A 15,312-nucleotide genomic window follows, 5' to 3' on the forward strand; every position below is an offset into this window, starting at 1 on the left:
GCCGCTTTCACTGTGGCATGTGGACACTAACCACAGACTGACCAGGTCAGTAGTGTTGTGCAGACTGTTAAAACAAAAAGTTTGTGCGGAGAACATACTCTGTCAGGGGGCCGCTTTCACTATGGCATGTGGACACTAAACACAGACTGACCAGGTCAGTAGTGTTGTGCAGACTGTTAAAACAAAAAGTTTGTGCGGAGAACATTCACTTTGGCATGTGGACACTAACCACAGACTGACCAGGTCAGTAGTGTTGTGCAGACTGTTAAAACAAAAAGTTTGACTGGAGTGACTGACTGACTATTTAGTGGGAAAATGGCTGTAGCTCGTGGCGCACAAAACATTTGTGGGATGGGAAACGAGTTACAGCATTCTCCTAAAAGATTGAACCGTTTCCCTGTGAAACTATAAATATTTTATGGGGTAAGAAACTTCACCCGACCTTCCCCCGCCACGGGACCGAATTTTCATTTTTAGGTGAACTTAACCTTTAATAGAAATGTTTAGTCCATTACAAGGCTAGGACATGTGGAACTTGGAACTCTAATTTACTCTACCTTTTAGTGGATAGGCTTTTGACTGATTCGGGGAGAAACGCAGAAAATCGAACCAGTTACTTTAATGACGGACGAAAGCTTCGGAGTCGGTGTGTAAATGTGTCTGACACAACATGAGGTCAGATTGATTTTGAAATGTGTGACAATTTCAGAAAGAAAAAAAAATACGGACTTGGTGTGCAAAAGCCTTAAAGCCCTCCCTCCAGTCAGTTTTCCGCCTGTGTAAATCCTGGGTGTACAGTGGAACACAAAGCTGCACGCACCGTAATAAACTACGTCACCAATCATTTGCACCAAAGTTCGTCTATTGGTAAGAACCAGGCTTATACCTTGTTCCACTGCAACATCATGGCTGGAGCACTGTTGTCCAATAAGGATAAGAGCCTGGTTCAAACTGGTTAAAAGTGACTATCGCAGTGTTTTGAGCCAGAATGAATGCCCAGGACACTACATTAGCAAACGTAGCGGCCAAGCTAACGGCAGATTGTATTCACTGTAATCTTAAATATTGTATTTGTCTATGACACGTCTGCATACGAGGACGGACACTTTGGCTAATTAGCAGAGCAGGAAAAGACACAGCTACACATTAAATGTTCGAATTGACAAAGCTGACTGGAGAGGGACTTTGAGAGACTGATCAATAACGGCTAGTGGCCTGGAAGATCTAGGGCAGCTAGACAAGTAACAACTGCAGGCAGATAGGGGGCCTTGGAATGCTACCTTAGTGCCTGCCAAAGACGTAACCATAACGGATTGCGTCAGTTAGGTTTTTTTCAAACTCTTGGGGGGTGCCCAAGTGGCGTGTAGGGAAAGTAATGCCACCTCCACAAGCATTGACAATGGGGTAACAGATGGTATGTGCTTCCCCATAGCGAGATCTGCAGTCATGGTCAAAAGAAACCATTATCTTAAATACCTCTCTTTCGGATTCTATCAGTGGAACATGTGCCTGACCTGTGACCCACTGAAAAAAGCTCTGGACTGACAGATGCTTCCCTTTGCCAGTTGTTCCGGGCACAGCTGGCACCTTCCACTCTTCTTGTTTGTCTGCTTTGGTCCCCTCTTCCTCTTCATCGGTTTCTGGTTTGGTCGCCTCTTCTTGGGTGTCTGCTGTCCCCTCTTCCTGGGTGTCTGCTTCTCAGAGACAAATACAAATAAGTGATCTCCAACATCTCTGTTGGCACAATGGCTTTCATCTTAGAAATTACATGTTTACAAAACTAAAAGCAATTGTGAAGCGTGTTGTACATTCATTGCAAATTAAGTTTGCCAGAATACACAACCTAAAAAGAGGGACAGCTATAAACTAGAATGACCGCACGGCGGATATATGCAAGCCATATACTATATGAGCTAAATTGGAAGAAATTCCACCAAGGCGTTCCTGAGATAACCCGAAATCATAATGCCTCCGGCCTGGCTATCGCCGGCGGAGGCATAAGAATACCCAAAGAACAGAACAGGTGCAAAACAAGTGTATAAAAGGTAAAGTAAGTATGACAGAATGGTTTTTGGGGGGTAAAGTTCTATGCAGTTTGGTACCTATGTCTTCCAGCGTTTGAAGGAAATCCTGCAGAAAGTTGATGACTTTCATCTCTCGCTGCCGCTTGACAGACCCTTCCACACTGAATGCAGGAGATAAAGCATGCACAAGGAAGTCTGCACCCGCCTAAAGAAACAGATTAAATACAGAAATATGGTAAATCATACAAGGGATGGATTGTGCACATTGCACCGTCACAGGTGTAGTAAGATTTGCAAATTGCAGATATGCCTGTGGTTCATTGTATGTTTCGGTCTATGGCTTAAGCTGTGTTCACACCGAGATATTTATTTTTCTCTCTGTCGCTCGATTGAACCCTTTGGAATCGCTGTCGCTGTGTTTAAATCGCTCGTCAACAGGCACAAGAATTTACGGACATCTGGGGGCTATAACGTTACGCAATGTCATGATATTTGTCTACTACGAGCCACCGTAGTTGTTTACAAGCTAAGCCTATCAGCGTGCTCCTAATGCGAGCTCTATACCGGTAGTAGACTTCACTTCATGTCAGCTGTCAGGCTGTCAATGAGCTGTCAATGCGGTTTGTTGCCCCACAATAAATCAGCGGTTTGTTCCAAGCCAGTGTGATCCTTGACTCACTCTAACACGGCAGCCAATCAGCGTTGAACAGCGAGCGACTGATGCCAGCGTAATTTCGCTCGAGTTGGGAGATTTCATCTCTGGCGACGAGCGAATGTTCTCCCTATCGCTCTGCCTCTGTCGCTCAGACGCCCAGCGATTTTTCTCCCGGGAGAATATACGCTCAATCGCTCGTTTGCATTGACTTTGTATGTAAACTCGATGCCAGCGAAAACATTGAATAGGTCGGTGTGAACGCAGCTTAAGAAGTAAAATAATAATAATGAATAAGCTGTAAGAGCAAATCATCAGTGTGGACCCTTATAATAATCCAATAATCTATATATTCTCTATAATGATTTTCGTCCGGGCCACAGTTATGCCGTTTTACGTGCGATCGGGCTGAAACTTTCAGGAGGTGTAAAGAGCAGCCTCACAGAGCCGAATTATTTAATTAGGTGATTGCCCTAATTACCCAATGATGATGTGATGTCATCTGTGATGTCATCCTTCCTGGCTGAGGCTAAAAGTTCAGTGATAGTGTCATCAGTGATGTCATAGAGCAGGCGAGGTTGCGTCCGCGATGCGCAGTGGGCGAGCTGCAGGGCCGCTCGCCTGCATGGCGAGCCTACGAATCGATCATGCGTAGCGCACGAGATTGCTAGATAAAGAAATATTGATTCACATTACTGACTTTCTGTAAGTGGCCGGGGACAAAGAGCTGCTGGCACATCTGGCGGTGGTGTGTCAGGACCTCATCCAATCCGTAGAGTCTCAAACCGTCACGTAGCTGGTTCAATATCGGGATCAGCCTCACCAGTCCATGCAAATCGATGGCACTTATAAATAGTAAGAAAAAAAGATTGTATTAATTCAGAGTGAAACAGTTTATGCTGAAGCATTTTGGGAGCAATATTTTAACACGGTTCTAACATACTCTATGATGGCCTTTTTCCGGGCAACATTTATCAGCCCTTTGTAACCGCATGCCATGATCCCATCTGATAATCCGATCAGCTTTTCTTCATCGGCATTTTCCACCTGAAAGTAGAGAAATATTACAAAGATAACAAACGTTTTTGCTGACAGTTTCTATGAAGTTCATGTATCTATGATGCTGTATGAGCACATACATAAGACATTATAATGCATTTAAAAACGCACAGGAAGCGTCAGATGCATGTTTATAATCATGCATGCAACTTATAACAATGGATATAAATTATTATAAGTAGGGGACATAATGTATTATACGTTTTGCATTCATAATGATTTCCATCTCCATGCCAAAGTGACAAGTGTTTGAAAGAATATACTTTTGTTTTCCACTTATATCCAGCAAATACTGCTCATAAGTCCTCATAACTGTTATAGTATCATACAATTGCTAATAACCTTATAGTGCTGTCACTTTACTTAAAGCTCACAAAGTCGTGCTATGTCATATTATTGGTACATTATGTCCACCACATATGTTATGAACCATGTTATAAGTTGCCATGCATGATTATGAAAACATACAATACATTGTATAAAGCCTTATAAACACATTGTCTTATGAACGTGCTCATAATGCATTATAGACATGACCTTCATACAGTAGAAAGTGTTACCACATTTTAATTTTCTATAACTTTAAATGCAGGACATGGAAATACCTCTGTCTTGAGGTTTTCTATATCTGGAGCAGTCACTTCAGCAGGCACACCATCCTTGTCGATCTCCCCATGGCACAAGAAATGGTAGCACCATCTTGTGAGAAAGTTAGGTGCAGGACCCCCCTGCACCAAACTTGTGGCCAAAATCTCCCCACATGTCCTTTTGTGACAAAGATGCAAACTATTTTGAACAAAATGGCATTGTTGTAATATTTCTGGACTATCACTACTTACTTCAACAATAAAATGTTTTGTATTTTGGAAGATACACTGGCACATACTTGAAATTGTTGTCCCTGTAGTCAACAATACTGTATTTAGGGTTTTTGCCCCTTTCCCCATCTCCTTCAAAGAGACGTCTCTCAAGCCCACGCACCATTTCTGTAAAGAAAGAAAAAAAACGCTTCTGTCAAATGCAAGATATTGTTCACGTTCGTTAGAAATTTACATTTGCCTTTCGATTTTATTTGATTAGACAGTATGCAATACATAAGACTAAATGCTGCAGTGTCAGGGATAAAACGAAAAAGTCCAGGACTTATTTCCATCGTTGTCCCTGTTGTGTCGAGAAACTTCATCATTTGTGTTGGTCTTGGTGGGAAACACATACCAGTAAGGAACTCCTTTCGAGGAGCGCCTTGGTCTATTCCATATTCTCCAATGAAGGAGACCCGGAGGAGATTCTTTGGGGAGGCCTGTTTTTGCCTGGCCCACTGTTTAAGGCCCCTTTCAAACATGTCCTCCCTTGTCACATTGATTGTGAATGTCTGGGATGTGTCAACTTTATTTCCAAGTGATGTCAGGATGTCTGATACGCTACACAAAGATATCAAAACAATATTAGTGACAATCCAGGTCCACAGACCCAGACTATATATATATATATATATATATTAGGGATGCACCGATTGCCATTTTCTTGGCCGATTCCGATTTCCGCTTTTTGAATAGTCTGACTTTCCGATACCGATTTTTGCCGATTCCGATTTTTTTTTCTAAAAACAACAATTGACAGCTTACACAAACGTTTTTGTAACTTTGTTTGAAAATTAAGATTCATAGAACAATTCTTACATCTAATGGGGATCCAAATAAACAAATAAACAATTCTTATCATTTGCATGAAGTAGGACCATCTCACTCAAACACATCTCAAAATAAAAGTGTTCCAGGTTAGGCTACTGGACAGAGCTTTTTTGTGCAAATACAATGAATACAAAAATTAAATTAAATCCAATAGCCTATATGCCACAGCTATCATGCATTTACTTTTCCAAAAGAAAACAGGTGCAACAGAACATCAAAATGATCCATGGACAAGGAGTTTATAGACTGGCTCCAGACCAGTCCTCTTGAGTAGAGGGGAAATGAGTTTATGAGTTACAGTAACGATCTTCAGTCTGAATATCAGGCGGAGTTTACACACAGTCCGAAGTTTGGTATGCGTATTTTTATCTGCCATCCGAAAAAATATCATCACGCACAGAAAACGTTGCACACTTGTGAGTCCGATGCATTTTTATTATTATGTCCGTCGTTCTCATGTCGTTCTATTTGCAATACGAAACAAATAGTCTCTCCTGTATCCACCACGTTGCAACATGAGTGACAGGCTGAGGCAGCAGCGCTGATGTGGAATAGAGAATGCAGGTCGGGGAATGGTTACTGGACACAATGCTCGCGTTCACCTCGCCAAGCCGGCTGTGCGCGGTGGCGGGTTGCTGGAGCACCGCTTCCCGGGGAGAGAGAGCAGAGAGGGGCCAGTGAGGTGAAGCGAGCCGCTCAGACTGGACTCCAGCCGAGTGGGACTCGGCCGCATCTCTGTCTCCACGGCTTATTTTCGACTTGCATGTGTGACAAACTGCGAGCTTTGTCTACTTCACTGACGGTGAAAAAAATCCACAACGAGGAAGGTATGCTGGCATGTGTGGTGTGGTGGCTGGGTGCCTGTCTCGGTGCTTTGGGGTGCGCGCACGTCATGTGAAAATCGGCTCACAGAATCGGCTATTTAGAGTGACCGGCGCAGATCACCGATCGAGGCCGATCACGTGAAAATCAGCCATTTCCGGTCACGTGCCGATCGATCGGTGCATCCCTAATATATATATATACTGTATATATATATATACTGTATATATATATATATATATATATATATATATATATATATATATAGGGCTAACACCCCAGTAAAGGCAGCTGCAGGGGGTGGCGGGGAGACGTCCCCTATACATGCCACTGCCCCCCCGCCGGGAGATGTACTGGAAACATCAGTGAACGGCCTCCAGCTGACGACCCTGCAGCTGTCCTAATGGCACCGGCGGAGGTGCGACAGGCAGAAATGCCGAAGCAGGAAACAACACTTCACCTGTACAACAATCATATACATATACACACACATATATATATACACACCTGCTGAAGTGCTCAGTGGTGTCCTCACGAACACTGACCGGTCCCTCTCCCTCATTTATGTCGCTGTAAAAAAAAAAACACTTTTTTAAAATTCCATAAACAGATAACCTGAATCAATCAGTTGTCCAAATCTCAGATAGCATTTCATTTCGTAAAAGATTAGGTGAACTTCCAGAGGGTTTGAGAAGATGAATCTAACTGCATACAGAATGCATCAAACATTGTATGACACCAACAAGACACTTGTTTTGATGTTGAACATTGGTTTGAAAAGCTTTTACCTCTCCCCGCAGACACTGGCGTGGAAAACGATTGCATCCTTTGGAAATAATTGAGTGCACAATGGACAAGCAACCTATGAAAATAGCAAATAACATAAATATCCATTAAACACAACAAAAGGGAAATGCATAAGTACTGTTTCAAAGGTCTGATGTAACATTGTGCACTCTAATGAGTATAGATCAAGTTAAACATATCACTGGTTAAATTAAATACCTAGGTCTTACACATGTTCACAGCGGACAAACAATCCATGAAAACAATCCACCTATAGAATAAATCCAATAATAGATTTTAAAAAGAAACGGAAGCCTTTTCACTGTAGAAGGAATCTCCTGCGCTTCAACCCCTCCACAGAGGGAGGTCAGTGCTCTCAGAACAGGACAAAACGATGCAAACAAGTCAATGGGCCACTTCAAAAAAAGACTAACCCAATGAGTGAGCTGGAGCACACGAAGTCACTTCAATACATTTAATAAAAAGGTACAAAGAGCTGAACAGACATTTTGACGCACACTGAGTCTTCTTCAGAGTCAAAGTTTGACTCGTCTTCTTCAGAGTCAAAGTTTGACTCTGGAGAAGACGCAGTGCGCATCGAAACGTCTGTTCAGCTCTTTGTACCTTTTATTAAATGTATTGAAGTGACTTCGTGTGCTCCAGCTCACTCATTGGGTTAGTCTTTTTTGAGGAAGCATTTTCATGTCGTACTGCAGTCTGCTGGCTCACCTTACTCTCCAAATATGGGGGCCGCACAAAGTCCACATCCGTGGATGGTGATGCCTATAAAACATCTTTGTGTCATTATCATACATTTCAGAAACAATCCAACTATGTAATACATCCAATAATATACAGTTTTACTCAATTATAGTCAAACGTTGGATACACTTTCTAATTTAAGTGAATAAGTGGTGTGTCCAAGCTTTTGACTGGTGCCGTATTTTAAAAAGAAACTGAAGCCCTTTGATGTAGCATTGCAGTCTGCTCACCTGACTCGCCAAATATGATGACTGCATAGCCTGCACATCAATGGAGGCTGAGGGTGACACCTGTCAAATCAAATGTCATTGGGTTTCACAGATTTCAGAAATCAAATCATAAATCTCTGGCTAAATAATCTGAAAAGCTATGCATGTCTAGATTCAAGAGATTTGCTTTGATAGCTTACCACTCTCTCACCATCGAAGTTTATGTCAAAATCAAAATCTGACTCTTCCAAGTTGATAATGTCATCATTAGAGTTGGTCTATAAAAGTAAAGAGTAAAGACTGAGGAATTACAAATAAATAGTTACTGTGTCTTATTAACAAGTTGGGTTAGTTGATGGGGACACTGCTAACATGGTCCCACCATCCAATAGTTGCTGTGGAGATGTTGACACCAACATGTACATCGAACGGGGAGATGGAACACGCTATGTTAAGAGTTTCCTGTTAGCAAGCCATACCTCATCATTGCCTTGAGGCTGGGTACATGTTTTGACATGGAGACTGAGGAGCTGCAGCGGGACATACTCCTGGCATGTCACACACCGGGCTTTCGGCATTGCCTGGAACTCTGGAGCAGTGTAGGGCAGCGGTAAAGTTTCAAGTGTGTTCTGGATCGGCATGATGTAAAGACACCCCTTGCCTCCCCAGGACTTCACAAGGCTGACCCCAGTATAGCCTTCCTCTTCAGGTGAGAGCAGGTTCAGTTTACGTTGACCTGATCCTCCTGTTTGGGTTTAAAAGTTAAACAAATATTGAACCACTTGATTGAAGGATCATAATTCTTAATTTTTTTTTATATATATATATATAAATAGATATACATACACACAAATACAATTTCTTCGCTTAGAAAAAAAAAGTCGAGTTCAATCTATTGCTTTTTACCCATGGCTTTGTGAAGCATCCAGGCCCCCTCCAGTTCAGACATCTTTGGATAAGTCTGACAAAGAATGTCTGTAATCTATGGATGTAAGATGAGCGAATATTCATCAAATGAATGAGCACAAGAAAAATAGTTTATTATACTTATTCCGAGAATAAATGGTTTTGGTGGCAAAGATCGGGCATACATAGTTTGTTTTAGTATGGATTGCCAATATTTTGATCACATTTCAAACTTTACCTACGTCCTACTCATTAACAGTGTCATACATGCCTCCTTATGGCCAGCATCCTCCGGGATATTTACGGTCCTTCTTCCCAACCCAGCCTGTAAAAGCGATAGCTCCTCAGAGGGTTTGGGGGTTTTCTCGGTGCAGCTGTGCAGAAGGAAAAACTGGATTGGCGTCATTTTGGTGCCTGGCCTTTTTCTGGAAAACCGTGAGAGAGGCCGAGGATTCTTGTCTTTGAAAAGTCCAGGGAAACACCTGAAAGATAGGGTGTAGAGCAGAGTTTCTCAAACTTTTTCAGACCAAGGACCGCTTAACCAATAAAAAAAGAACTTGGGGACCACCTAACTCCCAAAACATCCCCAAAAACAATAGACCTACTACTTCAACTGTAAATTACAAATTACAGGCTAGTTAAATAAAAAATAGCATTAAGGCTGTATGTAGATTTGAAACTAAAATCCTGGCTCCCCCTGGCCAGTGACACTTAGGAATAGACTAGGTGACAACCAAGTATAGTTTGTTGACAAGCTGGAGAGACAGTTGACGGTCGGATAGACGGCATCCGGTACGGGATGGGTTTTAGCACCCCAGCCTGGCTCTCTCGTGAGGGAGAAATCCACAAACGCTACGGATCAGCCTCCTGAAAATCTGCGTCAACATCGGCGCGGCCTGGGGTCCTTCAGGCTAGAGCGAGGTGCTCGGCGCAGGCGAATGACATGCAGCGCACAGGCCTTCTTGAGGCATCCTCCCTGCCCATGGTACGGCATGGTAGGATTGCCTTCTTCCACGGGAGGTTCTGGTGAGACGAAGGAGGTGCCCGGCCTGGAATCACCCCACAGGGCCTTAAACCTCCATGCACCGAAGGTCTCACAATACTGCGGTGTAGCACTAACTCTATTGCAGCGGATTGGGCATGATCAACCCTTCCGCGGGCAACGTTGCAGACAGAGTAGGAAGGCTGATCCGTGAGCTGCTGCTTCTGGGACGCGGGTCGGGGTCGTAATCGGCTGGGTCTACTGGGCGAGGGTGTATGATGTTGACAGACCCGAAACACCTCACGACGCCAGTTAACATCACTGATGTTAGCCAGCGCATGCTGAAGTATGTATATTTGAAACTACAATTAATCAAATTTCTGGCTTCCACACAATTATGAACACAAGATAACGATATAACAAAATATACTGTGTATACAAGTTATTTTAATCCATTTACTCATTTTTTATATTCTATGTATTTCTCCTTTTCAGTTCAAATATATTCAAAGTTCAAAGAAAGTTTTCTCAAGTTCAATAAATGCACAATGTTGCCAAAGTCAAATCTGATCTGATGCCATCTGAAAGTTGCATTCAGTGATGTTTTTGTGTTCAAATAAGTGTTAAATGGCTCTATATTCTGACAGCAATCACTGAAATAGAGTGTTTGGTCAGTAACTTGGAACTCCCAACCACCCACTGTACTCGGTCTCTCTCCTGTAGCCCTACATGCAGCGTGGACGTATCTCCGCAACCGTAACTCGTAGAGACTCAGGGGTGGTGGCATGGTGGTGGATTTGGGGTGAAAAAATACATATACCGGTAGTCCTTTGTAGGCATGGCAATCTGACCTTCCGTTTCCCAGAAAACGTAAACATTTCTCCGATTGGATAGTGGGAGGGGAAAAAAGATAAATCTACTCGCGGACCACTAGGGGGTGCCCGCGAACCACTGTTTGAGAAACACTGGTGTAGAGGAAATTCAAATTAATTCAAGATCTCAATTGTTAAACAAGTCAGCGAGCGCAACTAAAGTGGTTTCTTGTTGACGTTGACACATCTGTGTTGGTCTTTTCACCTGTTTTTTTCATTTACAGACAATACAAGAAATAAACTCCAAGATAGACTCATTTCACATTAAATGTAAAGGATATCATCCAAAAGCATCATTTTTACATCAGCAACATCCAAACCTGGCCATGTTTCTTTGAACGGCAGTCCCTGAAGTCGCCTGTGCAGGTACACGGACAGAATTCTGCCCTGGGGGTTCCTGGCGTGTGTCCTGCGACCCCTCCATGTTGCCATTAGCTGACCTTGACTGTGCAGTGTTGGGTCCCGGGACTTAATTTACAATACATTTAACATAATTAATTACATAATGTAATCAATGTTACAGGCTAAATGAAGTGGTGAGCTAAAAACATACATCAGAACACAATACGGTATGTTGTTCCAAATACAGGATTCATAGACATTACAAAAGGAAATTCAAGGACTTTTTCAAGCACTACTTTTTTTTCTTTTTCAAGGACTTCACGCAAATCAAATAATTGATTTTCAAATTTGGCACAAAAGGGGCATCACATTTGCATTATATAAAATTGTGTTAATTCAATCTTGTGAATGGGACAGGAAAATATTTGTCTAATGATTGCTTTGACTTTGCTCATACCTCAGTAAGCACCTTTTGTCTTTTTAACACCAGCTTTGGGCAAAATATAAGACATGACGTCACTGACAGACAGTGTTATGTGGTTCATGTGGAATTCTAGGACTTTTAACTTTTAGTTCGTTTAAAAAAGGGGCAATTTTCAAGGTATTCCAGGACTTGAATTGTTTTTCTCAAAAGCCAAGCTCTTCAAGCACCTTGGCAGAACCCTGCAAATAAAGCTCAATCTAACATTATAGACCCCTTATACGACTACGTCACACTGACATCACGCAGTGTCGATGCGCAAGACGGAGGCAGAAAGACAGACTCCGCGCAGCCCTGGCAAGTAGTTTTCCACTGGCTGGAAAACTAGACGAGCTAGACATGTCTTCGTGTTGTGCAGTGGGATGCCAGAATTGGAAAGCTATTGTAGCAGAGTATTTGGGTCCGCCTATCCACACTTGGTTAATAAAATAATAAACGATAGAGCCAGGCTGTAAGGTTATAACAAGCTTCTCCCCACATATCCTGTTCTACGGCAACTCGAGGGAACATACACATCCTTGCACACACGCAATAGAACACAACACTGAACAGTCCGTTACACTATCAACAAAGCAAGGACTAAAGTTTTACCGAATCCCGTCAACTCATACTGCTTTTAATGCTAACCGTAGGCGACGCCTACGGTTAGCATGTCTTTGGTTGCAAGCCGAAAGAGGAAATCATTAAAAATGCCCGACTTTGCAGTGCTCACTCATTTCATATCATGTAAACTGTAGCTGTAGGCTGCTAGTAACAGTCACATCGCTCGGTTAGTTAACAACCAAGTAACATTAAATAATGTCATTATTGAGTTTAACTGATTGGAACGAGGACATCATTAAAAATGCCCGACTTTGTAGTGCTAATTTCATAATCAGGTAAGCTGCCTGTAGCTGCAAGTAATGTTACATAATGTCATTATTGAGTTGTGTGCATTATCAACATAACAATATATCTTTGCAAGTTACAGAATAATTATCTACGCTATCCCCAGTTATAAAGGAATGCACGATATGTACTGCTGGCCACTCTAGGCTTGGCCAATTGACAGCACCAGTGCGTATGGTCCAACGTTAATTTCGATGCATAACATTGCTTATCACTAGGCGATAAGCTGTGGTAGTAAGCCGAGAACTGCATTTTAAAACTAAAATCTAACTGTGTGTCGCAGATGGGCACAGAGCAGTCCTGACAGCGCGGCTTTTACACAGCTCTGTGTCTGTCAACGCTGGGCTCACAGCTTTACAATGCACGCGCAGCTCCAATGTAGACAGCTGTATAAGGGGTCTATACAGCAGGTAAACCACTCATGTCGTCTAGTGCTGGCAAGCACTAGACGACATGTGTAGCAACTAATGAGGTAAGCACTAGACGACATGAGGTAGCAACTAACTCATACATACCGTTTGGCGTGGGATTATTTAATGTTCTTCTCAGCATTGCAACCAAATTAATTGCAACATTACGCAATTCGTCCTAGAGGAATGGGAAGAAATCTGATTGAGACAAACGGCGCGACAAATAAACAACTGTGAAATCTAATCTAAAAATAAGACAATAGTTCACCTCTTTTGCGTCCGACATTTTCTCCAGAGAAGGGAGACGGTGTGTAAATCAAGACCTGGGGGCACATAAAAAAAACAAGATTAACAATAACTGTTAAAACACTTAACGTTAGCTAGACTGTTGTCACATTAAGTTAGTCGCTTTAACGCGAGTTGGTACGTTAGCCGAAATTAGCAACAGGACCAGACTGATTGATAACTTTTCTCTGAAACACGCTATGATGGAGGCATCACACTAGTAGAACCTTACCTATGGAAAATTAACAGTAGCACAAGCAACCAACCTGGCTTAAATCAGCCAGTTAGGTAGCTAAAATAAGAGGTAGCATGAGCCGAGCGAACGTTAGCTACGTTATGTTAGCCGTTTACGACAGCTAGCCTATCTAACGTTAGTTGCAAACCAATATGCAATGTTACTTAACAAAACTAGCTAACATAATCTCGCAAATATAATTTTGCTCACTTAGCGTACCCCATGGATGGCGCCTTCTCTCTCCGTCTCCGTCCGTTCAAGGCTGGCTAGTGGCTGGCTAGCTGCCTGCCTGGCACTGGGTCTGACTGAGCAGCATACAAAACGTGTTGTATGCTTGGGGCTTATATCCGTGCTGACTCTCCAAGCTTCCTGCCTGTGGCGGAAGCTGTCATCAAGTTAGAAGGGCCTTGTTTACAAGATAACTAACAAATAAATTTTCTTTATTTTTGTCGTCATTATTATCAACCATTAATCCCCCTGGCATGTTTGTGATTGTGAAAATTTAGATTAAACTGGTAGCCTAATAGCCAAAGTATTACCAGTGTAAGGCTCCTTGGTACAATAAAGTTTTTTTTTTTTTTTTTAAGGGGGTGGGTCGGCGTTGAAAGTGGCCAATCATTAGAGGGCCAGAGGCCTGCCTTGGTTTCCGCCCACAATTGTCAAAAGTCCAAGGCGAGCTCGTAGAAAACAACCAGGGGGGGGGGGCAACAGCAGTCTACGCGCTCGTGTTGGAGTTTACTCCAATGCGAGCGCGTAGAACTTGACCACGGGGGCGGAGAGAGAGAGAGAGAGAGAGAGAGAGAGGGTCTGCGCGCGCAGAGCTCAGCAAAATACGCTCTATGCTTTTCTGTCCTCGCTCGTGCAGTGTTTGTGTGCGCGGGATGTCAGATTGCGCGAGTGTGAGTATGTATTTGCGCGTGTGAAACAATATAATACGCTCGTGCAATTTTGATATAAATCTGTCTCCATACTCCTCTGACTGTTTTCCTGGCGTTACGAGGCATCCGTCCAGGAAGCAGCGTTGTGCAAGACCACATCCTGCCCACGTCCATCTGCCAACGTCTCTTCAACATATTCCATCCCACTGACCCTGTGGTGAGCCGCCCTTCACCACAATGCCCATCGTGTGTTATAGCTTTGGAGTAGATTTTATGCTAGTTTTAGTTTAGACGTATATTTTGTATTCATTTTTTGCTATTTGCCATTCAAACCTGTGCGCTCTTCGACATCGGGGGAGAGAGGGGGCGGGGGGCATATAACGTTTAGTACCCTGCCCAATAACTGCCTCATCCCCTAGTTATAAAGCCTACAGTAGCCTAGCCAGGGGCGGCGCGTGCCATTCTGCCGTTCTAGGCGAGAACAAATTATGCCGCCCCCAATTGGCAACACCATACCAGCATCAAAGTATGCATGTCACAATATGCAGGCATTTTGCACATCCATATAGCCTACCTACAAAAATAACGCGCCACAGGTCTGCACAGGTCTGCATAATAACTCCAATAACCACAGCAGTCATGATACAGCACAGCTATTTTCCAAATAATCACATTTTTCAGACCCTCAAACTATGCAAATCTCTCTTATCTACCACTTTCTCATGTGCATAAAACAAGGAATGTGCACACTGCGGCGCAAGAACAGTAATATAAGACTCACAATGTATTTAGCCTATAGCCTATATCATCAGCAGATTCACAACTTAAACAAAGGCGAGTTGTTGTTACGAGCTGTTGGCAAATAAAGCTTGTTTACCTTTCAGAAGTGGACACCAGCGGGAGGTCTTTAAATAAATCCAATCATCCTCTATTAGGATTCTCTCTGCCAGTTCATTTTATATGGAGATTGTTGCCAGTCCATTAAGTCTGTCTTGTTTCATTGTAGGCTACTACTGCAGAGGTAGTTT

The sequence above is a fragment of the Poromitra crassiceps genome (assembly GCF_964638095.1).
Source record: "Poromitra crassiceps genome assembly, chromosome: 26".
Taxonomy (NCBI): domain Eukaryota; kingdom Metazoa; phylum Chordata; class Actinopteri; order Beryciformes; family Melamphaidae; genus Poromitra; species Poromitra crassiceps.